Source organism: Amblyomma americanum, chromosome 2, assembly GCF_052857255.1.
Source record: "Amblyomma americanum isolate KBUSLIRL-KWMA chromosome 2, ASM5285725v1, whole genome shotgun sequence".
NCBI classification, from domain to species: Eukaryota; Metazoa; Arthropoda; class Arachnida; order Ixodida; family Ixodidae; genus Amblyomma; species Amblyomma americanum.
This window is the reverse complement of record NC_135498.1, coordinates 106,206,971-106,223,220: the sequence shown is the minus strand read 5'-3', so window position 1 is coordinate 106,223,220 and position 16,250 is coordinate 106,206,971. Positions and strand designations below refer to the sequence as shown.

Sequence of the window (16,250 nt, the reverse complement as noted above, 5' to 3'; positions counted from 1 at the left end):
CGGCTCCTAAAATTCCTTAAAATACGTAAAGATTCTCGTTTTCCCAAATTTTACTCTTCAAATTCCGTGAACGAGAAGATGTTATGCGTCTAGAAAATGACTGTGTGCAAGGAGACATCGGGGTGAGCTTAAGCGAGCAGAAACCACATGGGAAGGCCGCGAATAAACTTACATTAGATAAAAGCACACTTCATTTCAACAAGGTGCGCAGAAAAAGTGTCTGCTGGTCAATCTAAGCCCACGTCAATAATGCTGAAGTTTGAACAGGATTTGTGCGATGTGCAGAAGAGCCTTGGTGAACCAGGCATTTAACTCAGCCTGCGTCAAAAGGGAGAAGGGACTGCTGGCTTCCACACACCACAAACAAATGTGAGTAGAAAGGCAGCGGTAACTTCAAGAAGACGCATGAAGCATAGTCGTGCGGGCACATAAATTTATTATTCCAAACAGGAAAAAAACTGGCGATGCAGTCGAAGTCGCAGAACAAGTAATTCGTTGGGTCCCCTCAGATGACGGAGTTTTGGTGCGAAAAAGTTTTCCAGTCTTGCACAGTCAGACTCCGGCCAGAAACCACACAGCTGTTATTGCATGCATGAACCATTCTTGCATTTGCCTTTCCAGAGCGAGTTCTAGATGTTTCCAAAAATCATAAGGAAAGAAAGAAAGAATCATAAGGAAAGAATCTGAAATCTTTAAGTGACATTTAACGAAAGCCTTGCCACACAGTGGTTATTCCAGCTGCAGCAAAGAGAGATAGGAAAGCAGGATTGTAAAAAAAGAACGTAGATGTGGAATGTAATACATAGAATCAGCTGCGAGCCTTCCGAGAATAATCATGTCAAAAACGAGTCAAGTTTCGTGATACCAATGAATTAATGATTGCATTTGGGAATAGGTGGCCCAGGCCATCAGATGTGGCAGGTGAAAATGAGTTTGCACTATGCCATGGGATTCCATATCTGACCGTTTAGCTTGCATCGGCCCAAGGAAGGTGTGACGTCATGTCAATGGTGCAAGAATTTTTCACCATCGCGTTATTCACATTTCACATTTGAAGGCCGGAAACACAGAGAATAAATGAAATATACGTGCACCTACGGTGTGACTCGGCCTCTTGACTTGGTTTTGGAGCAGCAGGAAAACATCAATTAAAGCAGCGAAACTAAACAAGCAAAATTCGATAATATATAGTAATAACAAATAGGTGGCTTCAGGTATGTGCAAGTGAAGACATTCCATAATAGGAGGTAGCTAAACAAAGAAATGAATAGGCAAAGCACGCCTACCCAGCACGGCGTTCCGTCCCGCTCCTTTGCAGCTTTAGGAGGGATGCTGAGGCAAGGGTACAAGCACGTTATCACTCGACCACCAATCATCGACTGTGGGGGAAGAAGAATTACAAAATGCAGCTGAAGCGACGAATCCATATTTAAAGCTAATATGAGTCACTCACCCTCTCCTTTGGTATGATCCTCTTACACCCGCTTGCACTCTGCTCGATTTCTGTAAAATATGGCAAGATAAAAATGCTCATTAACTTTTCAAGCAGGCTGAATTATACGAAATTATCCTCTCTGAGCTGCGCCCCTAGTTTGGTCACTTAGGCTGCTCTCACTCAGCTGCGCTCAGCGACGTTAATTTCGCGCTGTTGACCCAAGGATTGGAACCGACTTAGTACCAGGCATCTGTTAACGCTAAAGTTGGTAATCGGCACGTAAAAACCGTTATATTTCCACTTTGTTTCAACTTATTACTCGTCCTACCAAAATTCATCACAGAATATTTTGTAAAACATGTAGAAAGAACTTCCCTTCGAAATTTGTCATGGAATCTTAACATTCCGCATTAACACACTGAATGATTTGTAAATGGCACACTGTAACTGCCGAATGGCGCCTTTAACTACGCCAACTAAGAAAGGCCTGTCAGTATTTCGCTTGTTGACTCACAGTTTCCCAAGTGGTCATGTAGAAGGCGCTTATGATACGCGGCTTAGTTTCCAGGCTAAGTTCAGTCTTTCACTGTTCTGTGCTTGCTACCACTGACGACAGGAGGCAGTGGGCGGCCGCGAAGCTTTTGAGTAAATGGAAATACGGGTTGTCAGTTTGTAGACGGTTATCAGGAGTTCTCACAAATAAGCATTTTTCTATTTATGATAGCGCGCAGCCGATACCTTTCGTTCTAATTTTTGACGCCACGTGCACACCGCTCGAAGACAAATTTGCCAAGTGCTGCGCGGAGACTTCGGCTCAAACAGGGGGAGCGCAGTGCTGTTGCGAAACTCTATACTGTCGTATATTGAATAAGCACTGGGGGATACTGCTAATGCGGTGACTAGGCCGAAAGAGCAAAAAGAGTAGACAGCGCCTATAACATTACCAAATTACCGGAGTAATCGATGAACTTTTACACATAAGCTACTTATCCCTTCAATTACAAAAATCATGGCTCTTTCAAGCACATTTATTTCGAGAGGTAGCAGTACAATTAGGCAAGAAAAAAGGTTTAAAACACTCCCATCAGTTCTTCATAGAAGCCGCTGTACCTTTTCACGACTACATCGTTCTTTGTCGTCTACTACAACTGCCTCTTCATCTTCCGAACCTTCTCCTCCTATCTGTCTATTAAGGCGGCTACTGATGGCCAGAAGAGTGGAGAGTTGGGCTTGTTGGTTTACGATCATGCTGGGAACGGCGCTAACACAGGACAGAGCGAGAACACAACACATGCGTTGATTAGCACGTGCCGTTTATTTCATATATATATATATATATATATATATATATATATATATATATATATATATATACACACATACCGCAACCCCGAAGTCAGGAAAAACAAATTAAACTTGCTGTGCGAAAAGATGGCGAAGAACACGTGCCTTTTTTTTTCAGAATCTTTTCGCGCAGCAAGTTGAATTCGTTTTTCTTGACTGCGGAGTTGTGGTATGAATACATATCTGTATTTCTGAAATAAACGGCAGTTGCTAGTCAGCGCCTGTGTTGTGTTCTCTCTCCGTCCTGTATTAGCGCTGTTCCCAACATGATACTGAAGGTCACTTATCCATAGTGCGCTTGTAAGCACATGGGTGACATTCGCGGTCTTCGACATTGGACGCTAAAGTGTTATTGCAAAAAAAAAAAAAAGGTCAGAGAGTTGATGAAAATGTGCCCCGCAAGCCCTTGAATGCATATATAAACCAAAATATTGCAGAATTCGGTCCCTTCAATCCTAGTACGAACACTACGATGGCGGGAACAGGAGCTTAGGTGAGCATGCCCTAGAGGTACTTTTACCACTCTTGTTCGGACTACTCACCATCGCTGTCATCCTGGCAAAGGCAGGAGGTCGCTACCAGCAACAAGAGAGCCGAAATAACGACTTTCGTCATGTTCGTATAGATCTGCGATAAGCTCTGTACGTTGGATGAGTTTTTTAGCTTAAGGTAGAGCACATTAGCTGAACGTCTGATAATAGCGTGGCCTGTGTCAGGCATTTATATACAAGCCAGTCGCTGGTGTCAACTGTCTGCGAGGCGTCTGGAGGCTTCTGATCGTTTGCCCCTGTCTGGAAAACAAAGTCAAAAGCTGCTCTCGATGATTTGCATTGAAAGCCTGTCATCTAACCTAAAGTGCTCTTTCTTACACGCAACAGATGTATGCTACGAAGCAGCGTTAAAGGTGTGGCGGGCGAGAAGTTATTAGTCGGAGAGTGAATGGACACAGACCACGCTTAGGCTGCGCACTTCTTTAATTATGTTTCATTATTAGTGTCAGCGACGAACGCGGGAAAAGGAAAGATGCGGACGAACGTGCGAAGGTCTGCGACTGCCGCTAAAAGTTCTCGACAAAGTCGCTTTTTCTGCTGTTAACCGTAAGCCCATTCTCTAGCTGTGTGGTTTATGGCTCTCCTGCTGACCGACCACATCGCGCACCCACAATACTTAGTCTTTGAAAGAGACCGGAGGTTTTTCCACTGCAAATCCAAAGAAAGAATATATTGGTTCCATTGGAAAAGGCGAAGGCTCGTTTTTAGAAAATCTTCTAATAATGATCAGCATGCTAGCTCACAAGTTACCGCATATCGTCACGGTTTTTGCAGTCATTAGATAACTTTATCAGGTGGATATGTCAGGTTGCCAAGTCTACCTAGATGAGCCTCAACGGATTCAATATTGCGCTGTACAACGATTGCATAAATAAAAAAATTTAGGAGGCACTTAAGCTCCGACTTAAGCGTCTGACGCGATTGCTTTACTGGTTTAACGCCCATATATGCCGAATGGTGATCTCGACTTTACATTCAAAGATCCCTTGGAGTCCCTATAGGTGGTAAAAGGAAAGATGCGGACGAACGTGCGAAGGTCTGCGACTGCCGCTAAAAGTTCTCGACAAAGTCGCTTTTTCTGCTGTTAACCGTAAGCCCATTCTCTAGCTGTGTGGTTTATGGCTCTCCTGCTGACCGACCACATCGCGCACCCACAATACTTAGTCTTTGAAAGAGACCGGAGGTTTTTCCACTGCAAATCCAAAGAAAGAATATATTGGTTCCATTGGAAAAGGCGAAGGCTCGTTTTTAGAAAATCTTCTAATAATGATCAGTATGCTAGCTCACAAGTTACCGCATATCGTCACGGTTTTTGCAGTCATTAGATAACTTTATCAGGTGGATATGTCAGGTTGCCAAGTCTACCTAGATGAGCCTCAACGGATTCAATATTGCGCTGTACAACGATTGCATAAATAAAAAAATTTAGGAGGCACTTAAGCTCCGACTTAAGCGTCTGACGCGATTGCTTTACTGGTTTAACGCCCATATATGCCGAATGGTGATCTCGACTTTACATTCAAAGATCCCTTGGAGTCCCTATACCACTCCAGGCGCCGTGGTGCAGCGGGTAAGCGAAGGCCCTGCGATAGCCGCTGCTGCCATCGATGGGGCTTATGCGATCCAGGTTGCTCCTCATGGGCAAGTTCTCGCAAATGACCATTAGTTTAACCGCCACTTGCTACGGCGCGCAGTTTGCTTGCAATCCAGCGGGCGGGTTTAATGACGCCACAAGGACAAGTGAAGGATGGGGTACCATTTGATCTCATAATGCTCTTGGGCCTCCACTGTATATGGCGCTCCAGAATGGCAGGCTATTATTGTGACAAAGACGCACGACCTGCCCGAATTTATTTTCGGGAAAGAATGGACTGCTTTCTGGCCATCCAGAAAGCAGCTGCGGAGCCTTCCGAGTGGCTCTCGAGGCTAGAGCCTCTCTGTATGCTTCGTGAATTTTATAATGACGAAGCCAGACTCATGCTGGCTGACCACGACAGTGTCTTATGTACATAGTGTTTTGTGTGGTTTTTGTTGAGTGTTTTTTTGGTTAAATTTTATGAGTCAAAGCCAGGCAATAAAGAAAAAAATATTATAGGAACACTCATCCGCGGTGGCTCTGTGGTAATGGTGCTCGGCTGCTGAGCCGAAAGGCGCGGGTTCAATCCCGGCCGTGGCGGTCACATTTCGATTAAGGCGAAATATTAGAGGCCTTTGTACTGCGCGATGTCAGTGCGCATTAAAGCACCCAAGCTGGTTGAAATGACCGGCGCCGGGCACTACGGCGTCCGTCGTAGCCTAAGTCGCTTTCGGGTGTTAAACCTCTTAACCTAAGCCAACCAGTTAATGAAACAAACGAGACCTATTACGTCCTGTGTCAGATAAGTTGGGGCTTAACCTTTTCATTCGGCACTTTAGTTTGTTTTTGGCTGCGCGGAAGTTTTATTTCAGCTGCCGGTATCATGAAATGTGAGCCGCGATCAAATATGCGTTGACTTGATAGGAGATAATAGATGTTTCTAGTATGTAATACTCTTTGCTATAGTAGATTACAAGGGGGAAAAGAAACCTCTCCAGAGCCCGCAGTTTATGCACTCGTTTACGCGCAACATATGGAGAGAGCATCTAAAGCCCACGCAGATTATAAACGCGACAGCGTCAAGGCTTTTGTCGTGCAAAAAATCCGGTGTGTTCGTCGGCATTGTGAGCGAGAAATCGACTTAGAGGCAATCTAGGTGGGCGATCTTAGTCTGATGACCTCGTGGCGTCTTCACAACCTGTCCACCGAATAGTCAGCAAACTGACAACAGTAGCTGGTGGCAGTTAAATTAATGATTGGTTGCTAGAAGCCGCCGATGAGAGTAGCCCTTGTCGCACATGACTCATCGATAGCATCAGCTGCTCTCGCAGGACGATCGCTTAACCGCTGCTCCAGAGCGCCAGGAGTGGTATGAGGTCCCCCAGGGATCGATGAATGTAAAGAGGAGAATGACCAATTCCCGGAAGCATATGTAAATCTATTGCGTCATACCCTGAGGGCGAAGCTTAAGTGTCCACTCAGATTTTTTTCAGACTAAGAAAGACATTTTTCAGGAGAGCACGTTGTTGGGCGAGTCGGTCGTACATACTTAAAGAAGGGAATTGCGCTAAAAAAGACACAGACGAGAAAAGACAAGGACGGGCGCAAACTCGCGCAATTCCCTACTTTAAGTAAGAAAGACATCCCAAAAAGAGAAATATATCAGTGTCATCAACTTTGTCACCCGTCACGCAGCCAGTTTTTCTCTGAGCAGGTTCGCTCTGTTCTGGTAAACTTCCGTGTCTTGATGCGTTTCCAGTTCTCTAAGCCTTCAAAGAGAAGTAGAACCACTAGATTTCTGTGAGACATCGATCTCTTTGCAGCAGCGGAGGGTAATCAGAATTGGCGTATTTAAAAAGCACCACTGTGGTTCAGTTCCATAGAGAAGCAGTGGTCCTAAGCAGTTTTTATTAGTCAAAAGTTGTTTTGGGCTACAAGTGCATGAAATATACACAAAGCATAGTGACAGTGCTTCTAAAGTGTGGGTTTGTGCACTCGTAAATATGACGCCTTCCGTAGCTTTCAGCAGCGGAGCATGACACAGAATCTAATACTGGAATGGCGGAGAGTTCATTGCAAGCATGAAATGAATAAAGTGTGGTATGCGCATGCTAAAAGTTAGTTTTTGGTAAACGTTCACGTCGTGGGGATAAATTGGCATATACAAGCTGAGTATACTTAGTAATATGGACATTCGACTTTATTACGACACACATACTTCCCAAAATACCCATGCCGGATGAACTCTCACACTGTTGGTACCTGAATATCCCGGTTCATTTTTTTTCTTTTATTCCTATCATGAAATTCTGCCTCTAAGACCGGTCGGGGTACAGACGTTTCGGCGTATCTCAAACAGCGTCTGCGTACATGAAGCGCTGTGTTAAAAAAAAAGAAACGTCAAACGCGCAAAACAAGAATGATGACACCATGCATTCTCTCTATGCCGAACCACTAAAAACTCTACTCAGTGTTACAAAAACCGGAGACGTCAAGCCGGTTGCCTCATTGTGAACACGGGAGCCGAAAGCGCTTCCAAACGTCATTTGTTTTCACCATGGTCAGTGGCCAGTGAACTTTATAAGGAGGCTACCGGCTGGAAAGGTGGGAACCGCCAGAAATGTCCTGCACACAAAGAGATATACTCCGTCACCATTAATACGCAATCACAACAAAAAGGTAGACTCTACTCTAGCGCTGGCATTCCCCTACAAAGAATCAAAACTTTGTGATCAAGTATCTCACAAGGGGTAGTGCTCATAAGTTTATAGTTAGAGAACATCTTTCTGTCTTCAAGGAAAAAAAAACAAACTTAGTGGGGAGATAAAATGAACGAGATACGTGTGACGACTGGGTTAAAATAAATTCTCTTGCACCAGTGGACTGCCTTGTGCTGCCCTCTGGGCTGCTATAAGTGTTCTACGTAAGAGTGTTAAACCTGTACTCTCTCAATGATGTGACTACAATAACCAGAGCCAGAGTGGAGCGTTGAGATGCGTTCGATTTTTCTATTCCAAGTAGCAGGAGCTGCCTACTCTACATTAGTGTTCCTTTAGCATATGCCGCAACACTAACTTGCCCCTCGCCAGAGGTTAACGTTAAGTAGCATTTCATTCATATTCCAAAAGATAAGCGTACGGGAGAGTTACAAAAGCGGCATGGCGCAAAACGCAATATTATGGGTCTTACAACCCATTGGCTTTTAAATGAGTCACATATTATCTCGATATTTAAATGCTATAACCTGCCACTGGTCCGCTATAAATGACTGATTGTTCCCCAGTTTGGCTCATTTCAAGCAGAGGAAAACGATTGAGCGGGGCGGCTTGGTGAACCAGAAAGCGGTCGAAAAGGCCTGCACGCAAATTTTTTTTAAAACTGAGCGGCTCAGTCTGCCTCACGGAAGGATTTTGTTATTACAAATGGTTATTGGTCTTATCTTATGCAAAGCTGATGAATTCTTGCCCTTCGGGTAATTAAGATAGACCTGTTTTTGCAACAGGCTGCATGCGGGACAAAACACGATGTTGTGATGGTCTGGTGGAGCTCAAGTGAATCTAATTGTTTTATTGCTCGCTCTAAAGCCCTATTATTTGTTTTACCGTTATTTAGGGTAGTCTGAACGTCCAAACGGAAACCATTCAATACCAGCTTGCGGACAGAAAACATGAAGAAAGCTCACAAGTGACGCATGCTTCGGTTTATAGTGTTCTTCAAGGCGCCCATCACAGAAATGCAAAGGCGATGAGAGAATCTAAAAAGCAAAATGCGCATAAAAACAGCAAAGCGAGCTTTTCGGCAAGTTGGTTACTTTCTTGAGACATAACTGCAGAGTGAAAGCTTACACATAATGCAGGAAAACGTAAGGATTTGTCCATGTCTGTAGGTTTTTCTTCCTTATATGTTAGTGGGTTTTGGCCACTGCGTGCTTGAACACCTCTCAAAAACGTATAAAATCACTTCGGAACTTGCCTAAGTGTCATGCTCTGTCGGGCGGTCAGGCACAGTTCTCGCAAAACATTGTCAGTGAAGCAAGCTATGTTGGTTCTGGCCGAACGGAGGCTCGAGTTGACCTCCCGTGTTCAAGCCCCACAAATCGATCGCAGTTGCAGGTAATTCTACAGGGCTGAGCGAATGAGCATCAACTGGTACACAAAATCGCAAGAAAACTGCGATGAAGGCAGGAAGTTCAAAACAACAGCGCAGCTAGGCTACACGCAGAGACCACCTGTGGAACATAGTAAAGTGTAGCGTGCCATTGAACAAAACTAAAAGATTGCTAAGGAGTCCATGGCTCCAACTTCGTGCCATTTATTGCAACGAAAAGTAATATCCTCATTTTTGAAAAGTGCCTCCTTTGGCACCGCGAAATTTACTGTCATTTTGTCCGATTAAGTTGGCAAAATGCCGCTTTTTGAAGTTTTAAATATCATTAAATTTTTCTTTATTCTATAGCACGCTGGAGTTTCGATATTTGGTAAACGTGATGCAAGGATGGTGGGGAATAATTCGGCGCTGTTTGTTTTTTATATATGTAGATGGAAAAATAATGACAGCAATTTCGGAATTTCCGTCGCGTTTTCAGGCCGCATTCAGCACGCCATGGACTGGCGCCGCTCTGCTTAATATATCAGAAAGACTCATTGACCTATTCTCGGGACTTCTCATGCTCAGTTTCAGGGCCATTTTGCTTGTGGACTTTACCAAATTTTTAAGAATTACTCTGTTGAAATACACATTAACAGGTCATATGTTAATGTTCTCCCCGCATAGGCCATTTCACATTACACCATGAAAAAGTACATCTGTCACTGGGATGCTTGAACCAAGAGATTTGATAGTAACAAAGTTTTGGAATAGGAATCTAATATAACCTGTAAGATTCCAACATGAGATAAAATATCCAAATGTGATAGGCGCCAAAAATTTGTAAGGAAAAACTCGAGTGCCGTAGCATGGCGGTGAAATCTTAGCTGTTCCGTGTCGTAAGCGAGAATTACCTTTATAAGAACCCGTTTTCTCATTTTTTCGTGTAGTTCTTCGAAAAATATACCCACCTAAAAAGCGAGACAATCCGGCTCCTAAAATTCCTTGAAATACGTAAAGGTTCTCTTTTCCCCAAATTTTACACATCAATTTCCGTGAACGAGAAAAAGCTTTCCGACTGGAACACCACTGTGTGCAAGGAAACATTGGAGTGAGCTCAAACGAGCAGAAACCAAATGGGAAAGCCACGAATAAAATGACATTAGATAAAACCAAACTTTATTTTTATTTATTTATTTATAGATACTGCGATCTAGTACAGATCATAGCAGGGTGGGAAAAAAACAACAAAATACAAGCATATAAACACTCAAATTCATAACATTTGCAGGCACTTTTTAAACATCTCCACAGAATTATGATTAACAGTCTCGCTATTAAGTTTATTCCATTCAGTAATTGTCCTCGGAAAAAAAGAATATTTAAAGCAGTTATTTTGTGCGTTCAAAGGTGTTATTGTTAGAGCATGCCTTTCTCTCGTGTTCTGACCTGAGGAGTAAGCAAAATAATTAGAAGTATTAACTTTATAATGACCTTTTATGAGCTGGAAGAAAATCTTTAATCGACAAACACGATTGCGCTCCACAACTGAGGGTAACCCACTTCGCCTCACGAGCTCACTTCCAGATGCATGGCCATATGAGTTAAAAATAAATGTAACTTTTTTATGCTGTATTCGCTCTAATTTCTGAATGTTTGTTACCGTGAAAGGGTCCCAGATGATTACAGCATACTCTAGTAACGTAGGGATGAGGGAAAGGTATGCCAATAGACGAACACTAGGTAGGGATTACTTTAATGAGCGCTTCAAGAAGAGTTTCCGCATTGAATTTCCTACAACAGCGTCTATGTGTTTTGACCACGAAAGGTTGTTAGTAATCCATAGGCCTTAATATTTATACTCTGTCACCTCTAATAATGATATGTTGTTAGTACCGTACAGAAAATGAAGAGGTATTTTCTTGTGTGTAATTTTCATAAAAACGTTTTTTTCAAAATTAATGCACATCTGCCATTTGTTGCACCATGCAACAACCCTGGCTAGGTCATTATTTAGACGTACCTGGTGATCAACTGAAGACACCACTTGATATAAAATACAGTCATTCGCGTACAGCTTCACGCAGACTGAAATATCTGCCACAATGTCATTAATAAACAATAGAAATAAGAGTGGTTTCAAAACGGATCCCTGGGGGACGCCAGACATAAACCGGACATCGCTAGAAGATATATTGTTTAGAGTTACGAATTGGCACCTGTCTGAGAGGTAAGCTGTAATCCACGTAAGTATCCGGTCGTTTTTAATATAATACTTTAATTTATTAATTAATATGTTATGCGACACCTTATCAAATGCTTTGCGGAAATCCAAGAATAACACATATTATCTTGATATTTGCATACTATGACCGGCCGCTGGTCCGCTATAAATGACTGATTGTTCCCCAGTTTGGCTCATTTCAAGCTGAGGAAAACAATTGAAAGGGGGCACTTGGTGAACCAGAAAGCGGCCGAAAAGGCACGAAGTCCTGCACGCAAACTTTTTCACAACTGTGCGGCGCAGTCAGCCTCACGCAAGGGTTTGGTTATTACAAATGGTTATTGGTCTTATCTTATGCAAAGTTGATGAATTCTTGCCCTTCGGGTAATTAAGATAGATCTGTTTTTGAAACAGGCTGCATGCGGGACAAAGCACGATGTTGTGATGGTCTGGTGGAGCTCAAGTGAATCTAATTGTTTTATTGCTCGCTCTAAAGCCCTATTATTTGATTTACCGCTATTTAGGGTAGTCTGAACGTACAAATGGAAACCATGCAATACCAGCTTGCGGACAGAAAACATGAAGAAAGCTCACAAGTGACGCATGCTTCGGTTTATAGTGTTCTTCAAGGCGCCCATCACAGAAATGCAAAGGCGATGAGAGAATCTAAAAAGCAAAATGCGCATAAAAGCAGCAAACGGAGCTTTTCGGCAAGTTGCTTACTTTCTTGAGACATAACTGCAGAGTGAAAGCTTACATATAGGGCAGAAAAACATAAGGATTTGTCCATGTCTGTAGGTTTTTCTTCCTTATATGTTAGTGGGTTTCGCCACTGCGTGCTTGAACACCTCTCAAAAACGTATAAAAGATCTTCGGAACTTGCCTGAGTGTCATGCTCTGTGCGACGGGCAGGCACAGTTCTCGCAAAACATTCTGTCAGTGAAGCAAGCTATGTTTGCTCTGGCCGAACGGAGGCTCGAGTTGACCTCTCGTGTTCACGCTCCACAAATCGATCGCAGTCGCAGGTAATTCAACAGGGCCGAGCGAATGAGCATCAACTGGTACACAAAACCGCAAGAAAACTGCGATGAAGGCAGGAAGTTCAAAACAACAGCGCAGCCAGGCTACACGCAGAGACCACCTGTCGAACATAGTAAAGTGTAGCGTGCCATTGAACAAAACTCAAAGATTGCTGAGGAGTCCATGGCGCCAACTTCGTGCCATTTATTGCAACGAAAAGTAATATCCTCATTTTTGAAAAGTGCCTCCTTTGGCACCGCGAAATTTACTGTCATTTTGTCCAATGGGGTGGGCAAAATGCCACTTTTTGAAGTTTTAAATATTATTAAATTTTTCTTTATTCTATAGCGCGCTGGAGTTTTCATATTTGGTAAACTTGATGCAAGGTTGGTGGGGAATAATTCGGCGCTGTTTGTTTTTATATATGTAGATGGAAAAATAATGACATCAATTTCGGAATTTCTGTCGCGTTTTCAGGCCGCATTCAGCACGCCATGGACTGGCGCCGCTCTGCTTAGTATATCAGAAAGAATCATTGACCTATTCTCGGGACTTCTCATGCTCAATTTCAAGGCCATTTTGCTTGTGGACTTTACCAAATTTAAGAATTACTCTGTTGGAATACAACACATTAACAGGTCATATGTTAATGTTCTCCCCGCACAGGCCATTTCACATTACACCATGAAAGAGTACATCTGTCACTTGGATGCTTGAACCAAGAGATTTAATAGTAACAAAGTTTTGGAATAGGTATATAATATAACCTGTAAGATTCTAACATGAGATAAAGTATCCAAATGTGATAGGCGCCAAAAATTAATAAGAGAAAACTCGAGTGCCGTAACATGGCGGTGAAATCTTAGATGTTCCGTGTCGTAAGTGAGAATTATATTTATAAGGCCCCGTTTTCTCATTCTTCCTGTAGTTCTTCGAAAAATATACCCATATTAAAAACGAGACCATCCGGCTCAAAAAATTCCTTAAAATACGTTAAGGTTCTCTTTTTCTTGAATTTTACTCAATAATTTCCGTGAGACGAGAAAACTTTATCCGACTGGAACATCACTGTGTGCAAGGAAACTTTGGAGTGTGCTCAAGCGAGCAGAAACCACATGGGAAGGCCACCAATAAAATGAAATTAGATAACACCAAACTTTATTCCAACAAAGCGTGCAGAAAACGTGTCTGCTGGTCAATATAAGAACACGTCAATAATTATGAAGTTTGTGCAGGATTTGTGCGATGTGCAGAAGAATCTTTGTGAACCTCAGCCTGCGCCACAAAGGTGAAGGGACTGCAGCCTTCCACAAAGCAGAAAGAAATGTGAGTACAAATGCAGCTGTAACTTCAAGAAGACGCATGCAGCACAGTCATGCGGGAAACAAGTTTATTATTCCAAAAGGAAAAAAAAAAACTGACGATGCAGTTGAAGTCGTCGCAAGTAATTCATTGGGTCCCTTCAGATGACGGAGTATTGGTGCGAAAAAGTTCTCAAGTCTCGCCCAGTCAGACTTAGGCCGTAAACCAGATGGCTATTTTTGCATGCATGAACCGTTCTTGCATTTGCCTTTCCAGAACGAGTTCTAGATGTTTCCAAAAATCATAAGGAAAGAAAGAAAGAATCATAAGGAACGAATCTGAAATATTTCATTGGTATTTAAAAAACCATTATTACACAGTGGCTATTCCAGCTGCAGCAAAAAGAGAGTAAAACAGGATCACAAAAAAAAAAAGAACGAAGATGTGGAATGTAATACATAGAATCAGCTGCGAGTCTTCCTAGAATAATCATATAAAACACAGGTCAAGGTTCGTGATACCAATGAATTAATGATTGTATTTGGGAATAGGTGTCCTGTGGCCCTAAGATGTTGTAGGTGCAAATGAGTTTGCACTATGCCATGGGATCGCGTATCTGACGGTTTAGCTGGCATCGACCCAAGGAAGCTGTGACGTCATGTCAAAGGTGCAAGAATATTTCACCATCGCGTTACTCGCAGTCACTTCGGAAGGCGGGAAACACAGAGAATAAATGAAATATACGTGCACATACGGTGTGACTCGGCTTTTTCACTTGGCATTGGTACAGCGGGAAAACACCAGATAAAGTAGTGAAATTAAACAATCACAATTCGGTAATACATGCTAATAACAAAATGCGTGGGCTCAGCTATGTGAAAGTCAACACATTTCATAGCATGAAATAGTTTAACAAAGAAAGGAAACGGCAATGTACGCCTACCCAGCACGGCGTTCCGTCACGCTCCTTTGCAGCTTGAGGAGGGATACCGACGCAAGGGTACGTGCACGATATCACTCGACCACCAATCTTCGACTGCGAGGGAAGAAAAATTACAAATGCAGCTGAAGCAATGAATCCGAACTTAAAGCTAATATTAGTCACTCACCTTCTCCTTCGGTATGATCCTTATGCATCCGATTCCCCTACCCTCGATTTCTGTCAGAGAGTAAAAAATGGCAAGATATAAATTCTCATTACAAGCAAGCCGAAATATACGAAATTATCGTCACTGAGCCGCACTCCTAGTTTACCCACTTAGGTTTCTTCTCCGCGAGCTGCGCTCAGCGATGTTAATTTCGTGCTGTGGGCCCAAGAATATCAACCGACTTAGTACCAGACATCTGTTAACGCTAACGTTGGTAATCGGCACATCAAACTCATCATATCTCCAATTTTTTGCAACTTATTACTCGCTCTGCCAACAGTCATGACAGAATACTCTGTGAAATATATAGAAAGAACTTCCTTGCGAAATTTCTCACGGAATCTTAGCATTCTGCATTTACATGCTGAATAGTTTGTACATGGCACACTGTAACTACCGAATGGCGCCTTTCCCAGTGCCCACTGAGAAAGTACTCTCAGTATATCGCTTATTGAGTGATGCCAGTTTCCCAAGTTGTCATGAAGATGGCGCTGAAGGTACGCGGCTTAGTTTATATGCCGAGCTCAGTCTTTCGCTATTCTGATCTTGCTACCACTGACAACAAGAGGCAGTGGGCTGCCGCGTAGCTTTTGAATAAATGTAAAGACGAATTTTAAGTTTCTACACGGCTATTAGGTGTTCTCACAAATAAAGCATTTTTCTATTTATGATAGCGCACAGCCGATACCTTTCGTTCGAATTTTTGACGCCACGTGCTTACAGCGCGAAGACGAACTTGACAAGTGCTGTTCGGAGAACTCGGTTCGAACAGGGGGAGCGCAATGCTTTTGCTAAACGCTACACTGTCCTATATTGGATAAGCACTGGGGGATACTGCTACTGCAGTAACCTCCTCCTCCTATCCTTCTATTAACGCGGCTACTGATGGTCGTTTATACATGGTACGCTTGTAAGGATATGGCTGATATTTGCGGTCTTCGACCTTGGACTCCAAATGGTTATTGCAAAAAACAGTTTACAGAGTTGGTGAAAATGTGCCCCGCAAGCCCTTGAATGCATTTTTTAGGCTTCAATCCTAGTACGAACACTACGATGACGGGAACAGGGGTTTAGGTGAGCAAGCCCTAGAGGTGCTTGTGCCGCCTTTGTTCGGACCACTCACCATTGCTGTCGTCCTGGCAAAGGCAGGAGGTCGCTAACAGCAACAAGAAAGCCAAAATAACGACTTTCGCCATGTTCCTATAGATCTGCGATAGCCTCTGTACGGTGGATGAGTTTTTTAGCTTGAGGTGGAGCACATTAGCTGAACGTCTGATAATAGCGTGGCCTGTGTCAGGCATTTATATACAAGCCAGTCGCTAGTGTCAACTGTCTGCGAGGCGTCTGGAGGCTCCTGATCGTTTGCTCCTGTCTGGAAAACAAAGTCAAAAGCTGCTCTCGATGACTTCCATTAAAAGCGATGGGCTTCAGAAAGCCCGTGATCTAACCTAAATTGCTCTTTCTAGCACGCAACGGATGTATACTACGAAGAACCGTCACCGGTATGGCGGGCGAGAATTTATTTGTCGGAGATTGTATGGAGAAAGACCGCGCTTAGATCGCG

General features: G+C 43.1%; 2 long non-coding RNA genes across 2 annotated transcripts; both read right to left on the bottom strand.

Annotated features, from left to right (window-relative positions):
- Positions 1-451: 451 nt before the first annotated feature.
- Positions 452-3,486, bottom strand: LOC144118923 (uncharacterized). Its single transcript, XR_013312191.1, has 4 exons — positions 3,322-3,486; positions 1,454-1,503; positions 1,287-1,379; positions 452-629 (listed from the first exon to the last, which is right to left on the bottom strand). It is a non-coding gene; the product is annotated as an uncharacterized LOC144118923 (long non-coding RNA).
- A 10,193-nt stretch (positions 3,487-13,679) lies between these two features.
- LOC144118926 (uncharacterized) lies at positions 13,680-15,973 on the bottom strand. The gene is made up of 4 exons (XR_013312193.1): positions 15,810-15,973; positions 14,648-14,697; positions 14,482-14,574; positions 13,680-13,822 (listed from the first exon to the last, which is right to left on the bottom strand). It is a non-coding gene; the product is annotated as an uncharacterized LOC144118926 (long non-coding RNA).
- Positions 15,974-16,250: the final 277 nt, after the last annotated feature.